At 32.1% G+C, this 17,964-nt stretch overlaps 1 protein-coding gene and 1 non-coding gene across 2 annotated transcripts in view; both read right to left on the reverse strand.

Annotated features, from left to right (window-relative positions):
- The window catches only part of LOC120224891 (ephrin type-A receptor 6-like), a 196,407-nt gene that overhangs the window by 47,220 nt on the left and 131,223 nt on the right, over window positions 1–17,964 (reverse strand). The gene's annotated exons all lie outside the window — the stretch shown is intronic.
- On the reverse strand, window positions 7,283–7,464 carry LOC120224893. The gene has a single exon (XR_005526696.1). It is a non-coding gene; the product is annotated as a U2 spliceosomal RNA (small nuclear RNA).

A 17,964-nucleotide genomic window follows, 5' to 3' on the forward strand; every position in this document is an offset into this window, starting at 1 on the left:
AATACTAAAAAAGGCATATTTCAATTTTTTACATCATGAATATGAGACAAAGTATATTAGAATAAAAAGTTACAACAAATCATAGGTAAAAAGTAATGTAAGATACAAAAGTATTAGTTATTTTTTCTTGAAAATGAGATCTGCAACAATGAAGCAATTAATGAATAAGAAATTAATTATTTTTCACTATCATAATGTCACTACCAACACTTAGTATCAGTTCTTAACTAAATATAAATGAAAAATACATTTAATAACCAAAGAACAGTAAAAAGAATAAAAAATAAATGTAGGGTAATTCTAAGAAAATTGTAATCAGGCAATACCACCTCTCTTACATCACTAATTCCAATAGAAAATATTTCAAGGTTTAATGATGAAGAACTAGGTGGAAATTATAGATATTGGTATAAAATAATATATCATGATGAAGAACAGCAAATGTGATATGTACAGCAATATAGATATGTAAAGTAATGAAAAGTGAATAAAGTTGAAGTTGGGCATATATGCTAATGTAATACTCAAAATTATTTCATAGAATCAGGAGGCTTGAGAATCGACAAATAATTAAGCTATTAAGGAATAAGTGTGTCTTTGAAAGATTCTTTCTCATGAATAATGATTACTTGTTTCTGTTTCACTTTAGTTTTCAGTTTTTTCAATTTTAAAAATCCAATTACCAAAGTGATTTTTTCATAAACAATATATTACAACTGAGAAAAAGGCATAGTCTTTGACTTCCCAGAATTGCAAGTTCATAAGGGAGAAAGCCACAACTCAGGACCTCTCAAAACAGCAAGGGTATTAAGGGTTACACTAGCATTCTGTATAAGATACTATGGGAGCATAGGGTCAACAATGACTAATTCTTGCCTAAGAAATCCTAGGCTTCACCGACCAGACATGGTAACAGTATTTGAACTGGGGAATGAGAAGTTTTAGCCGACCGAGAACTAGAAAATAAGAGAACCTCTAGTAGGTAGAAAGAAGCACATGAGAAATTATACCCACAGGGCTCTAAAATGGCCACTGTGGTTAGAAATAATGTTGTTGGAAAGAAAGATGAAGCTGGAAGTTAGGTGCACACTAAGTTTCCAAGAACCTACAGAGCCTGTTAAATACAGTAACTTTAGATAATGGAAAGTCACTGAAGGCTTTAAAACTGAGGTCAGCCTAGAGGCACCTAGGTGGCTCAGCCAGTTAAGCATCTGACATCGGGCTCATGTCATGATTTTGTGGTTCATGAGTTTGAGTCCTGTGCTGACAGCTCAGAGCCTGGAACCTACTTCGGATTCTGTCTCCCTCTCTCTCTGCCCCTCCCCTTTTTAGGGCTCAGGCTCTGTCTCTGTCTCTCCCCAAAATAAATAAACAACAAAAAATTTTTATAAAAATAAATAAAATAAAACTGAGGTCAGCCAAGAACTTTATTCATTAAAAAACACTGAGTGAAATGGACATTATTTTAGAGGTATAGGACACAAATATTTTAATGTTAAGACCATTAAATTTGTGGATATAAAGCATTTAATGTTGACTTGAATTTCCAGTAGTCAATGTGGATTATGGGATGGGGCTCATAAAACTTCAGGGCAGTAGAAAATATTTTGATTAATATCTAGCTTTCTATGATTATGGTAGCCACAAATCAGGTGTCCTAGAGGAAGTAAGTTTAAGCAGTAGAAGAAAAATGGAGGAGAAAGAACTAAAAACAGATATTTAAATAGTAGGGAGAGAAAGGAAAGAAATACAGTTTAAAATTGTATATGCATAGAGTAAAATTGTATTTGCAGGAGTAAATTCACCTCATGCCTCTTTCCTTCCTCTTTAATGTTCTTTAGTCATTAAAATTGTTACCTATTTTAATCCTATTATCATTCTCTTATAATCCCAATAATTATAGAGGTTTAATGTCAGGTGCTACTAAGAGATAATACTATTTAGTATTTAGCTTAATTTAATCATTTAATTCTCAAAACAATCCCATGAAGTCTTTAGTTATTATTAACAAAACCTTACTGTATAGAAACAGAGGCATAGAGTAGTTATGTAATAGCCCCAAAATTACACAATAAATAATGGAGCAGAGCTTTTAATCCATAGCCCACCTTCTCATTAACTATATTACTTCTATGTATTTCATATCATTTATTACCAGTAGTTACTTCTGTTTATTACCATTTTAACTTTAATGATTTTAGTTAAATTCTATAATTATACTTAAAAGAAGTGAAAAGCCACCTACAACTCCTACTCTGTTAATCAGTAACTTGGCCAGATTATCATTTACCTTGGACCTGGTATATAACTATAAATAAACAGCAGTGTTCTTGGTTTTGAATTAATAATCAAGTGCAACAGGCATATTAATCCAACACCAAAGTTTCATGTACAGCAATAGTCAAGAGCATAGCATGGCCTCCAAATGTCCTACTCACTCAGAATTTACAACACACAGTCATAAGAGGCACTGCAGGGTGTGTGAAGACAACCTAGTTTCAGAAAACCAATCAGGTCCGGGGCTCCTGCAGATTTTACATCTTGCTCTAATCCCCTAATGTATCAATATTGGTAATTAGATTGGTAATTAGTACCCAGTAAGCTATCTCAACAATCATGTACTGGCTAGATTCTCATTTTCTTGGATCTGGCATATACTAAAAATTCCTTGAATCTGTGATATAAAGAGGCTATCTGGAAACAGAGAAAATATGACTAACCAGATATTAATACTTTCTTCCACTATAAATTTATATTATAACATAAAATTATTTCATTTAATTAATCTTTATTAAAATGTAATTACATGTCAAATGCTTCTTGACTTTTTCTTAAAATTAATTGATTTTTAAAATATCTAACCTCTTCTAAGGTTAGATATTTAACCTTAGCAAAGTAACATAAAGTAAAATCTTACTGATTTGCTACAGTTTCCTACAGATTAAAGAGTATACTGATCCCTAATACTTGAAATATATTTTAGAATATCCAAAATATCTAAAATTGCATCAAAGTCAAATATGAACTGTCATAGAATACAGACTGAGTAGTCACAAAAAATTTTAGTTTCATTGCATCTGGGTGGCTCAGTCAGTTAAGCATCAGACTAGTCTGTGGATTAAGCCCCGTGTGGGGCTCTGCTCTGACAGTCTGAAGCCTGCTTGGGATTCTCTCTCTCCATCTCTCTCTGCCCCTCCTCTTCGGTGCGCTCTCATTCTCTCTCTCTCTCTCAAAATAAATAAACAGTAAAAAAATGTTTTTAGTTTCTTTTGTGTGGTAGTTGACAAGCAATAACAGAAAATGTCCTAGATGGCTTACAGGTCATACCAAGCATATAAACTACATACAAAAGCAACTGATCTATAAAATAATCTAATTTTTAAATGGGTATGCTATTTTAAGAAACATACAAAGTATATTTTATAAAAGTACAAATGAAAATCCCAATTTATGCCCTCATACTTAATTTTTAAATAACATTTTGGAAAAAATAATCTATCTAAAACATGTATAGATTTCCATTTTTTTAATTACATGAAGAATTTTATTGAGAAAAACTTGATTTATTAAATTGCCATATTTCCCTTTTTCCACATATATATTGGAAAGTTCTATTATTTCCTGGGCATCAGAATCATAATGGTTTTATTAATTGCAAATTTGCTCTCCTTCACTTTTCTGCAGCCTTTAAGATATGCTTAAAGTTTTCAATTTAAATCTATCAATGTTGTCAGTAATTATAGATTTATATATTTTTCATCATTTATAGATACAAATCTGTAAGTAGAGCTTGGTGCTGAACTAAGTGATTTTTACATTTTTTTAATTTAACACTCAAAAATCTATAAAGTTTAGGAAACATTATTGTAGTTATTTTAGATGAAACAACTGAATATGTAATTGTTAAGTGCTCTGACAGCCATACAGATCTATATTTTAATTTTTTATTAAAATATTCTAATATTCTAATGCTACTTATTAGGATAAGTTGAAAACCTTTCCTAAGTCCAATACCTGGCTTACACAACCTTCATTAGCCTTAGTCATATGCAAATTAGCTGCTCATTCAATTTGTCCACATATACAATTCAAACAAATTAGGGCAAGCAAAGACTATTTCATTTCAGGGAACCCATCAGCTCTGGGGCTCCATACTGTACAACACAGGTCTATAAAGTAAAATAGATTCTTAGGGGGCATGGTATACATGGAATTACAAAATCTACTTAGGGCTGGCTATTCTACTAATCCAAGGGAAGGGTGATGGTATCATGGACTAGAGTGGTTACAATAATGGTTTTAAAAGGCAATTAAGAAACAGATTCTTAACTATAGGAAATAAACTGATGGTTACCAGAGGGGAGGTGTGTTGGCAGATGGGTTAAATAGGTGATGAGGATTAAGGAGTGCACTTGTGATGAGATGGGGTGTTGTATGGAAGTGTTGAATCACTATATTGTGCACGTGAAACTAATATTACATTGTATGTTAACTAACTGGAATGTAAATATAAACTTAAAAATAAATAAAATTAAAAATTTGTTTTAAAAGAAAAAAAATCTGTATCTATTTATTAAGGAAAGCCACAGAAATTTGCTGTTTAACCCATTATAAAGTTTGAGAAAAATGTGAAGTCAAATATAACTCCCAAGTTTTTGCTTAGTTATTGGAATGCTGGATCTCCCTTTTGTGAAACAGTGACTACTGTGGAAAAAACAGGAAGAGGTGGGTAATAAGGAGTTTAGATTCGTATATGTTATATAAGATGCCAATAGACATCCAAGTTCAGCAGGTACAATTCTGGATGCACACATCTGAGTTCAGAGGAGAAATCTAGGCTGGAATATAAATTCAACATTTAGTTGATACAATGTCTTAAGGCTAAGTAAAGCCACATGGAGACTAAATGGCAATATAAGAGTAAAATTATAAGCCTGGAGGAGAAATTAGCCAAGGAAATAGAAAATATAAGGAAAGAAAAAAAAAGTGATGTTACAGAAACCAACTGATATAATTGTTTCAAAAAGTGGTAACTATTATATATGATTAATGCTGTTGATAGCTCAGGTAAGACAAAGGCTAAAAATTGACTTCTAAATTTGACGATGTGAGCATTACAGATGATCTTGAGGAGTTGTTTTGCAGAACAGTCGGACAAAAGTCGAACTGGGATGGTTTTGTGAAAAGATCGGGAATGCAGACAGATCTTTCATGGAGGAGTAATGAGACAATATATAAATAATTGTTCAAAGAATTTTTAGACAAGTATATAGTAGCTGAAGGGGATGAACATATGGCAGCATATGTATATGGTAATATATATAATTACATGTGATGAACCATTAGATTAATACTAATAATACTAGAGAATATATATCTTGAATTGCATAATTTACCTTTCTTATATTTTGATGATAATTCCCAAAATCTTAAATTCAATTTCTTTGTTATCTCCTTTATGTTAGTAGTTAATTTTTACACTTTATTTTCCAGAAAAATGAAGATTGCTAGCTCACCTTTCATCTACAAATTTTAATATAATTAAGTGCTTATGTGCATACGTATACATGCATATATATATATATATATATATATATACATCTGTTTTGTATATTCCCATATAGATATAAATATATTCTGTACTGTGAGACAAAAATGACAGGTCTGAACTAAATTATCTCTTAGTCTTCAGACTGTTTCTAAAGGATTATAATCCCTTCTCACAACCTCTCCAGAGACGTGCTCCTTTCATTTAGAACAGTTATTTATAGAGCTATTGCTCAACTTCACCTGTCACTATGAATTCCTAAATCTGATCTATTTATAATCCTTTCTTCTTGAATGAAAAAAATGTTTTTATGTCAATTTTTATATAAATTTAATATAAATTATTAAAATTATATAATTTTAATTAAAATTATTTATTGATTAGTAAGATTAATTAAGGTTTTTTCTCTATCTCAATCTGTTAGAAAATTTTGTTCGTTGCTCCATTTTTCTCTTAACAATTGCTGTCTCTTTACAGTTTTGCTGATCCCTACTATACAGAAGTTAGAGCAGCTAAATTTGACAATGATGCTCTCATCATAAAAAATAAAGAACCCAGGGCACCTGGATGGCTCAGTGGGTTAAGCATCCAATTCTGGCTCAGGTCATGATCTTACAGTTTGTGGTTTTGAGCTCCGCATCGGGCTCTGTACTGACAGCTCAGAGCCTGAAGCCTGCTTTGGATTCTGTCTTCCTCTCTCTCTGCCCCTCCCTCACTCATGCTATGTCTCTTTCTCTCTCTCAAAACTAAATAAAAATATTTAAAAAAATAAAATGACCCTATCCTTATTTTAGAGTTTACGTTATTCCTTACTTTAGGAGTTATTTTTATTATTAGTTAACTTTTGTCGGCTGATAACTAAACACTTCATTCTCTTTGAGTATTTATTAAATGCAACACAAAAACGTTAGAATTTTTAAAAATATGATTTGGACCACCATTCAAATCTGTCCAAAATAACAATCTGTTAGGCCATTAAGAAACGACAGTATCCACATATGCTAAAGTTGCTTTACAGTTTCTAGGAAGATGGACTATAAATGATTCTGATATTAATAAACCCAAGGTATTACGAGACAATAGCCTATTTTATATACAAAGCATATTTTTAGGCCAAGTATTTCTTTAATGTTTGACTTTGTACATTTAGTTCTACAGCAAACTTGCTATGTAATTAATATTTTAAAATACATTTATCTGACTTCATAGGTGACGGAAACATAATGATACATTGACACATGATCACTTCTATTAAAGGGTTTACAACTGAATACTAGGGAAAGAAGAACAAGAGTAACAAAACAAAATCCCCTGAAATAATAATACAAGGCAAATGAGATGAAGGCTATAAACCAAGTATAGATTACTGTATATTTTTCTGTGAAAAAGTTGGCAAGAGAATTATAAACAATTAGAAAGATGTCTTAAACTTTAGAAGTACCACGCTTGGATTAAGTAGACATGTAGACATATATCCTTGTAACATCAGCTCTTACACACGCAAAGATAATTCCTACCTTTTGTGCACTTATTTCAGAATTAAACTATCAGTGGTATAACCCATTGCTTTTCTTAAATCTTTTATTTAAAAATTAACCTCATTTTTTATGTTCCCATTGTTAAATTACATTTTTAATTCATTAACATGTTTTTTATTACTAGGTGGCTATATCTTTAAAAAGTCTTGAATGTGGTGTGTGTGTGTGTGTGTGTGTGTGTGTGTGTGTGTGTGTAATAGAGATGCACCATTCCTGGAAGTACTGAAAGTACTAATGCACAGGAGTGGATGGAGCAAACTACTATCCCCTCCCTGTTCAAAAGATTCATTTAACATATTATCCTCAGAGAACATATCAGATATTAAGCTGAAAAGAACAAATACTACATTTGCTTTAGCCAAAAGGCCAAGAAGCAATTGACTGTTTTTTAAAAAATACATCAGTTACAATTACAATGTGCAACCTCTATTCTGGGAATTGCTTTCTTCCTTCTTTATTGCAACTGCATTTCAATAACCTGAGTAGAATTATATTTTAAAATATACAAAATCTGAAATTTAGGTTCTGAGATTATTCTTATAAAAAAATGCCCTTTTATGGTCATTTTGCTAATTCGCTGACCTGTATCTCCAGAATCCACCCAGGCATAGAGAATTAACAACATTATATGAATATTTAATTACTTTTAAACTTTCACTTAGTATCAAGAGCGATAATATATATTGAGCTCAAGGTATAGAAAAAAGAGTATTATAGAAACTATCTACTGCAATTGATGTAGTATATACAGAAGTGCTTGAAAAAGTTGATATACTTTTTTTTTAATAATTTAACTCCAAACTCTAGTATTGGATTAATAACAGCTATATATTTTTTATACTACATATAAAACAGAACCATAATGTTTTTAAGTAGCTATTTTTGCATGCTTTAAAACCATTACACTTCAAAAATATTTTTGAGAAGCCAGACGTTTTCCACTGATATATATTTTTTAAAATAAAGAAATAAATGTTAAGTTCAAACTAAAAGTATAGACTTTTTCATGTACTTAACTCTGGGGCCTAAAAAGAGAAACTGCCAAATAGGAAAAAAAAATCTTTCTACTTAAAAATATATGTTATTAAGGAATACGCTGTTTTCCTAGAAACTTTTCCAACCTGGCTCCTATGGAGCTGCAGCATGTACATCCAGAGGAGAAGTAACATCAGGGTCTGGTGAGGTGGTCTCTTCAGTGCCTTCTCGAATTTTCCCCCCTTTTAGCAGTGTTGGAAATAGGTCTGGAAAAGCATAGGAAAGCTATATCAAATTTTCCTTATGAGGTTTTTTTCCATACTGTTTTAGCAACTTTGCATGGTGAAGGTGTTATATGGTATGACACACGTATTCATTTTCACTAATGAGTCCTCCCATGTAAAATTAACAATATCCTCCAGAAAAATATAAAACATTGTATTAATTCAAATCAGGCTATATTTGAAATTATGCTTGTGTGAGTCAGATCAGAAACATCCTTAGAACTACACACACATAAAAATTATTTCTAAGAAAAACTGAACTATTTAGGGTGATTTCCTTTATAAAAAATGAAATATGATGCTTTAGGACAATATAAAACTTTTGATATATTTATAAGCTAGATTTTCAAAATTATTTAAATAGTATATGGTCTCATACAGTCCAGAAAAAAAGAATTCATTGTTTAATGAGGATAAATAAAAAGTATTTGCATGTGTACTAATAATTTTACATATATATGTCACATATATATGAAATAGTTATATATTTGTGTTTACAAAAAATGAAAGTCTCACCAATTACACTTCTAATGATTGAATGAAAAAGGTAAGATAGTATATTGGCAGATATATATTTCATCTTTAATTTGTTGATATGATCAGAATAATTACAGTATGAAAAATATATTTTGATTTGATTCCTCCCCAGTATTAACTGCCTGACACGTAGTAAAACTATTGATTATTTAGTTATAGTTGTTTCCTAAAATCCATAAAAATGTTGTCAGTGTGAGTATTATCTTCTGGTTTAGTGAAAACGAACATAGTAATAAATATTTAAAGAAGAGAGGTTGCTAAAACAGTAACCATTAATCTAAATACTCAATGTTACTGGATTATTTAAACTTTACAAGACTTGGATGGATATTAGAAAGCCAACATTATCTGAATTTCTGTAGTATGATAGAAAGTGGATATAAATTTTAAACAGTATCACCATTTTTTATAGGGCTTGTATACTGAAAAAACAAGTAATGGAGAAGACTTTTATAATGTTAAAAGCAAATAAAATATATAAAGCTATCATATTTAAAGGATTTGGGGGGAAGCACCTGGGTGGCTCAGTTGGTTAAGCCTCTGACTCTGACTAAGATCATGATCTCGAGGTTCATGGTTTTGACCCCACAGGGGGCTCAATACTGACAGTGCAGAGCCTGCTTGGGATTCTCTCTGCCTCTCCCCTACTTGTGCGCTCTCTCTCTCAAAATAAACTTTATAAAAATAAGAAAATAAAAATAAAGTATTTTTGTGGGGGCACCTGGGTGGCTTAGTCAGTTAAGCATCTGACTCTTGATTTCAGCTCCAATCTTGTGGTGCATGTGACTGAGCCCCATGTCAGTCTCTGTGCTGACAGTGCAGAGCCTGCATGGGATTTCTCTCTTGCTCTCTCTTAATCTCTCAATCTCTCTCTCTCAAAATAAATATTTTAAAAACGAATAAATTGATAAATAAAGGTTTTATTTTCTAGCTGATGTTTTCATATTTAGGATTGATAATCCTTTAGGAAAAAGACATTTGAATTATCTAATTGTTTTATGGTATTTAATTTGTTAATGCTTATTTCAATGTCATTTGCCTTCCCACTTACACACTTTTAAATTTATAACTATTTAAACCTCACTAATACTAGAAAACATTGTAAATTAATATAAATACAATAAGTTAATTTTTACAAATATTCTTACATCCACTTACCATATGATTGTGACATAGTTATACATATAGTGAAACTATAGTTACACAATATGTAGTTTGCTTAATGAAACACAATTATCAGTAGAAATGTCTATTCTGCTTGAAATTTATATATTTTGGATTATTCTAGGAATCTGTATTTGGTTATTTCAAAGCACAGTTCAAAAATAGCAAGGCATGATGAAAAACTGACTCTAAAAAACAAATGATAATTTACAACTAAGCTAATAAAACTCAAATGTGTTAATATAATTTCTTTAAGAAAATGACAGAATAAAATTAGAATTAATCTTTAAGAATATACTCTAAAAACAAAAATAAAGACAAAAGCTTCATGGAAGGAAAATCTGATAGAAATTGATACTGTCTCCTGTGACTTAAATTTAAGTTAAAAATCACAATAGTCTACTTATAAACATCTCTCTTTGTGGCTTAACTACGTGCAAATTTATTTCTCCCTGTGGGAAAAAAAACTCATTGAAACAGGAAAATATATTTCAAATTTTGATACAGAGGCTCGATTTAACTTATTTCAGCAGGAACAGTAAAATACCAGATGGACCACCTATGATTTAATGACAGAAACTTCAAAGGTGAAGGTGTTCACCAATACAATATTGCAAAGACTTAAAGAAAATCATATATAATCAGAACACCTGATTATGAACAATAAGAAAACCTGCAGCACTGAAGGTGTGCTCAGAGACAACTTGCTGTGACAAAAAGCCTACAAAATAGAAACTGTGTTGTCTTTAAGATCAGCTATAACATAAGTAAATGAAATCCTTCCAAGATATCTACAAAACTAAGGTTCACAGAGTTCTTCTGTTCATAAAGTATTCAGTTTAAATATATCTTTTAAGAGGACATCTAGATGGCCAACAGACACATGAAACAATGCTCAGCATCCCTCCTCATCAGGGAAATACAAATCAAAACCACACTGAGATACCACCTCACGCCAGTCAGAGTGGCTAAAATGAACAAATCAGTGAACTCTAGATGCTGGCGAGGATGTGGAGAAACGGGCACCCTCCTACACTGTTGGTGGGAATGTAAACTGGTACAGTCCCTCTGGAAAACAGTGTGGAGATTCCTCAGGAAACTAACAATAGAACTCCCCTATGACCCAGCAGTAGCACTGCTAGGAATTTACCCAAGGGATACAGAAATGCTGATGCATAGGAGCACATGTACCCCAATGTTCATAGCAGCACTCTCCACAATAGCTAAAACATGCAAAGAGCCTAAGTGTCCATCAACGGACAAATGGATACAGAAGATGTGGTTTATCTATACCATGGAATACTCCATGGCAATGAGAAACAATGAAATCTGGCCATGTGTAGCAACCTGGATGGACCTTGAGGGTGTTATGCTGAGCGAAATAAGTCAGGCAGAGAGGGACAAATATCATATATTTGCATGTATAGGAGAATTAGGTGGAACTTAACTGAGGAACAAGGGGGAGAAGAAGGGGGGAAATGGTGGGGGAAAGGGAGAAAGGCAAACCATGAGAGCTCTTGAATGCTGACAAAAACTGAGGACTGATGGATGTGGGGGGGAGGGGGAATGGGCATGGAGGAGGGCACTTGTGGGGATGAGCACTAGGTGTTATGTGGAAACTAATTTGACAATAAACTATTTGTAAAAAAAAAAATAGGAAAAAAAACCTAAAAGAAATTTAGACAACTTCTCTACATGGTGATATGACTTATAGCTTTGATTAAAACCACATCAAATATTAAAAAAATAAAAATAAATAAATAAATATATCTTTTAAATTTGAGGGTTTCAAAGTTAAAACACACAACAATAATAAAATTAGTTTGAATTTCACAAATTCGTGGCTAACAGTTTGGCACTTTGCATAAGCAAGAAGAATTCAAAATTGAAAAGAGCAAACTATGAAAAAAAAAAAATTACCCAAAAAGCTGAACCAAGGAAAAGTTTGAAGCTAAACAAAAACGCAGTCTAAGAGAAACCTTTTCAAAGTTATGACAGATAAACCTGGCATACTATAGATGTAAAAGTAGTAAAAACTTCATTTTCCATGATTTACTAATGAAATACAGGGGTCATAAGCAACAAGTACTGTATGGGAGAAAAATGGCAAATTCTTTTTCCTTTTAGAAGATTATTACATGAAATAATTAAATAGACATGCCACACATAGGTGCTAATTTATATTAGCAAAATTTTAAATATTACATATCAAATTGTTTTAGAAAATTTAAGGTAATATCTTATAAGAGACTGAGTATGAACTGTAGTTTAAAGGAAAGAAAGTGAAATTTTCTAAGTATATGGATCCTCAAGTATTTAGATAAGTAAGCAAAAGAATGGAAGCAGCTCTTGAACACCCTTAATTAATAAACTTCATTATAGGATAAGTAAAGATTAATACAGTTATTCAGTTATTAAATAAAGGGTTTTAAATTTCCACGTGAGTATCTAATTAGCTTATAGAGCAATAAAGAATGAATAGAAGGCAACTGGTAAAGTTACATGGAAGGACTAAGATTAATCTGAATTTAATAAAGACATACAAAATAATTTTGTACAACAGCAGGAAGAAATGAGAGAACTATAATAATAAAAAATAATTCCTCAGTGAAACTAATTTTGGGAAACCTGACAATCAGATTTAAGTGTGTGTATGTTTGTGTTGGATTACTTATTTTTATAATTAAAAATATTTCACTTTTTAAAAGGCTATTTTAACTTAGGAGTTACCTAACTTGGAGCCTACCAAGAATGATATGCCATATGCTTCCATTTTTTTTTTAATTTTTAACATTTATTCATTTTTGAGAGACGGAGAGAGACAGGGTGCAAGCAGGGGTGAGGCAGAGAGAGGGGAAGAGACACAGAATCTGAAGCAGTCTTCAGGCTCCAAGTTGTCAGCAGAGAGCCTGATGCAGGACTCGAACTCATGAACCATGAGATTATAACTTGAGCTGAAGTTGGATGCTTAATTGACTGAGCCACCCAGGTACTCCAGTATGCCTCTTTTTTTTTGATGAAATACATTATGGGACATTTCTCCCCAGTGTATAGTTTAGATAACATTGGCCTACAGTGAAAAATATAATATGTGGCAATGGGAGAGACGTATGGTAAAAAGAAAAAAAAAAAAGCTAAATTTTCTGTTGAGCTACCATTGCAAATACTGGGATTCCCTCAGTACATTTCCAAATCTAACTCAATGGACATATTCTAAGTAGTAATGGGTAGGCATAAGAGATTATTAAAGTGCTTGCTGATTTTGAGATGCCTTCAGGTAAACATAGCCTTTAAGTCTAGGGTCATTAACCCATCCCCACCTTTTGTCCCCATTATGATACTGCTGATAGAGTGCACCAATATCCTTGGAACGCTGGAATTTTCTACTCTGAATATATCATCCTAAAATGGTAACTCTTGGTGAACTGCTTTCCTGGCCTAAAAAAAAAAACACCCAAAAAGTTTTAAGATTATATTTTGTTTGCTTGTACAGAATGATATTAAAGATAATCAGAACTGCCCAGAAAACAAGAAATTAAAGAGATATATAAGAATATCTATGTATAGGGGTGCCTGGGTGGCTCAGTTTGTTAAGTATCTGACTTCTGCTCAAGTCATGATCTCATGGCTAGTGGATTCGGGCCCCATGTCAGGTTCTGTGCTAACAGCTCAGAGCTTGGGGCCTGCTTTGGATTCTGTGGCCTCCCTTTCTCTCTGCTCTTCCTCCACTCTCACTCTATGACTGTCTCTCTCTTTATCTCTCAAAAATAAACATTAAAAATATTAAAAAAGAATATCTACATGTAATATTGGCAGAAGGTAAAAGTAACATGAAGTTATAACAGGATAGCAAGTAGTGGAGGGGAACACCTCAAAAATATAGCCTCATAAGAGTCACAAATCTTAAAGAACAAATAAAATTTCACAAGTTCATGGTTTTAAATGTTACTATATTAGTTATTTAGAAAGACTATTAAAAGACTACAAGGGGATGTTTTCGGCCTTTGATATAGGCAGGCTAGCTTATGATAAACTGTCTTCTTATAATAATAATAAAAAACTCTGGGGAAAAAAACTGGAAGAGACTTAAGAGAGGCAGAATCTAAAGTTGATGAATGGGCTCTTTGAAAGAAAAGTGCTGGTGACACTGGTGCTGTGTCAGATTTCAGACACCCCCATAGTGAGGGCCCTCAGTCTCTTAATATAGGAGGGTGGTTGGAAGGGAATAGAAACTCAATTAGAAAGTTGCAGTTTTACTGAATCTCTATGGAGGAATCAGAAGTTGGACTTTTGACTTCCAGAGCAGCTGGAAATGAGTGCTTGGTGTGACTGTGGAGAGCCAAAGAAGGCGGGGTCCAAAAGCTACATGTACACATCACTCAAAATGCTCTTATTCTAGTTCAGGCAAGAGGAAAATAACTGAAAGCCTTGAAAGAGCTTAAGAGAGATTTTAACAGTTGCCCACACCATGGGACGTGAGTTCCCAGTTAATTCTTAACAAATTCAGACTTTATAAATATTCTGGCTGCCCTTGTCTGTAGGCTAAGGGCTTCTTTCTAGAGTAAGTGCAAAACCATTAATAGACTGACTAGCCCTAACAAAGCCTAAATCCAGGCCTCCAAAAAATTAAGGTGATCTTCAAGTAATTAAAATGCCTTCTAGAAGACAATTCAAAAGGTTTTAGAAGAAAATTGCAATATCTAGTCTTTAAGATATATCATTCATAACGTTCAGTATAAAATAAAACATTAAACAAGGAAAAATGAGAAAATGTGAATCGTTATCAAGAGAAAAATCTGTCAATGGAAACAAATAGAGAAACAAGACAGTAGCTATGAAGAAATTCTGGAATTGAACAATGCAGTACTAGAAATAAAAATATATTGGACAAAATAGAACAAGAATCAGTGAAAAACAGGTTAATAGAAATAACCCACACTAAAGTATACAGAGGGAAAAGTTTGAAGAAAAGAAAAGGGAATACAACCTCAATAACCTGAGAGCTAATAGGAAGATATCCTGCATCCACCTATTAGAGTCTCAGAGACAAGAGAGAGATTGGGGTGGAAATATTCAAAAACATCATGACAAAATTTTTTCTACATTCCATCACAGGGAAACCCACAGGTTCAGGAGCTCAATAAATTCCAAGCAGTATAAATAAAAACTATTGGCTCTTTTTAAATTAGGATCTTGGGAAATTTTAATTATAGTCATCAGTTGTTTGCTAGGAAAACAAACAAAACTAATACATAAATTATTTTATAAATGGTTACAAAAGTACTAAGGTTGTGGGAATAGTAGTTGCTGAATTGATTAGAACATTAATTTCTGGAAAATATACAAAATAGATTAAAGACTTGAATGTAAGAAAATAAAACCATAAAACTCTACAAAGAAAACATAGGCAGTAAGTTCTTTGACATTAGCCTTAGCAATACTTTTTTGGACCAGTCTCCTCAGGCAAGGATAACAAAAGCTAAAATAAACACATGGGATTACATCAAACTAAAAAGCTTTTGTACAGAAAAAGGGACCGTCAACAAAATGAAAGGGCAAGCTACAAAATGGGAGAAGATATCTACAAATCTTAAATCCAATTAAAGGTTAAAATCTAAAGTATATAAAGAACTTAAAAAATTTAATACCAAAATAAATAAACAAATAAGCTGACTAAAAACTGGGAAGATGACTTAAACAGATATTTTTTCCAAAGAAGACATTAAGATGGCCAATAAGCACTTGAAAAGGTGCTCAACATCACTAATTATCGAGAAATGCAAATCAAAACCACAATGAGATACCACCTCACACCTGTCAAATTGGCTATCATCAAATATAAATAACATCTGATGGCAATAATGTGGAGAAAAGTGAACTTTTATATACCATTCATAATGCAGTCACTATGGAAAACAGTATGGAGTTTTCTCAAAAAATTAAAAATAGAACTACTGTATGATCTAGCAAGTCCACTTCTGGGTATTTATCTGAAAAAAGCTAAAATCTTAATTTGAAGAGATAAATGTACCCATATGTTTATTGCAGCATTATTCACTGTCTATTTAAGAGTAAATGAATAAAGAAAATGTGATATATATGTACCATAGAACATTACTCAGCTATAAAAGGACTGAAATCTTTCCATTTGCAAAAAAAAAAAAAAAAGAAACGAAAAGAAAAAAAAGGATGGATCTAGAGAGCATAATGCTAAGCGAAATAAATCAGATAAAGAAAGACAACTATCATATGAGCTCACTTATATAAAACACAAACTAAAAACAAACAAAACAGAAACAGACTCATAGATATAGGAAACAAACTACTGGTACCAGAGTGGGAATGGGTTGAGAACTGGGGGAAACAGGTAACTAGAATAAAGAGATACAAACTTCCAGTTATAAAGTAAGTCATGAGGATGTAATATACAGCATAAGGAATATAGTCAATAAAATTTTAGTAACTTTGTATGGTTACAGATGGTAATTAGAATTACCATGGGATCATTTTGTAATGTATAAAAATATATAACTATGTTGTACACTGGAAACTAATATAAAACTTCATGTCAGTTATACTTCAGTTAAAAATTCTAGAAAATATTACAGATTTAAGTTATTTATAAGTACAGGGCATTCAATCAGAAATTACAATCTTAAAGTACCTCTTAAAAAGTTAAATACTATAATTGACCAAGTGATGTTAATAAGGTGGCTTCTGTTTTTTTTATTTTTCTTTTTGTATGTTTTATAAGTAAACTTTTAAAATATCATTGTTGGTATTATGCAACTCTTTCAGAATTGGTTAGAGATAATAATTTTTTTCTTGATATGGCAGAGTAGGATGAAGATATGGAATCTGTCATAGAATGAAATATTTAGCTAATGATCATTAAGATTGTATGAAGTCTTTAAGTTCAAAGGCACACATGGAGAACATCTAAAAAAGTAAGGACCATGGAGAGGTTCTGAAAGCTAAGAAAAGTCATGTTCAGATGATTTACAAAAAAAAGAAATACCAATGATTAATTCCAAAGACCAATTAACAAGAAGAATCATTATAGATCCAAATCTTTAGTCTATTAAATTGGTTTATAAAATAAAACCCAATATTATACATGTTAAGTTCCAAAAAAAATGACCAAGTAAAATGTTGGTTGCATCACTGACAAGTTTCTAAAATGATGAGGGAGAGCTTAGCATATATATGGGAACCATTGTCAAATGTGGAAATCCATATACATTATTTCAAGAAATCTTACTTTAGGATTTCATACTTTAAAAGAAAAATTAGTAGCTTTGGTAAAGCAGGCTCTTAAATGGTGCTGACAGAAATATAATGATTAATTTCATGCTCATTATATGCCAAGTAATTTGGGGGCATTTGGTAGATTTGTGAGGAAAACATAAAAATCTCTGCCTTTGTACAACTTAATTCTAAGTTATTGGTATCAAAAGACTTACAATTCACAGATCGTTTGGATGTAACTAAAATGTATTTTTAAGGCTTACTGAGGAAAGTATTTTAAATTATTGTTACTTCTTATGGAGTTCAAGTATTGGCTCTAGACACTTATTTTGCAAAAGTTGTTTCCTTGAAAAAAATCACTTGCTTAAATTCTGCTGCCTCAAGAAAACCAAACTACCAGATAAAATTTGTTTTATGTGAGAATGAGTGTGTGTGTGTGTGTGTGTGTGTGTGTGAGTGTGTATGTGTTGAAGTGGGATGTACAGGATAGGAAAATGCCTTAATATTTAGATATTCGTAAAAATATTAGCAAGTAATATCACTGTTTTAATGCTTATTTACTTTGGGGGATGGAGGAGCAGAGAGAGAGAGAGAGAGAGAGAGAGAGAATCCCAAGCAGGCTCTACACTGTCAGTGAAACGCACAATGTGGGACTTGATCCTACAAACCA

This window comes from Hyaena hyaena, unplaced genomic scaffold, assembly GCF_003009895.1.
Source record: "Hyaena hyaena isolate Hyena2069 unplaced genomic scaffold, ASM300989v1 scaffold_1278, whole genome shotgun sequence".
NCBI lineage: Eukaryota > Metazoa > Chordata > Mammalia > Carnivora > Hyaenidae > Hyaena > Hyaena hyaena.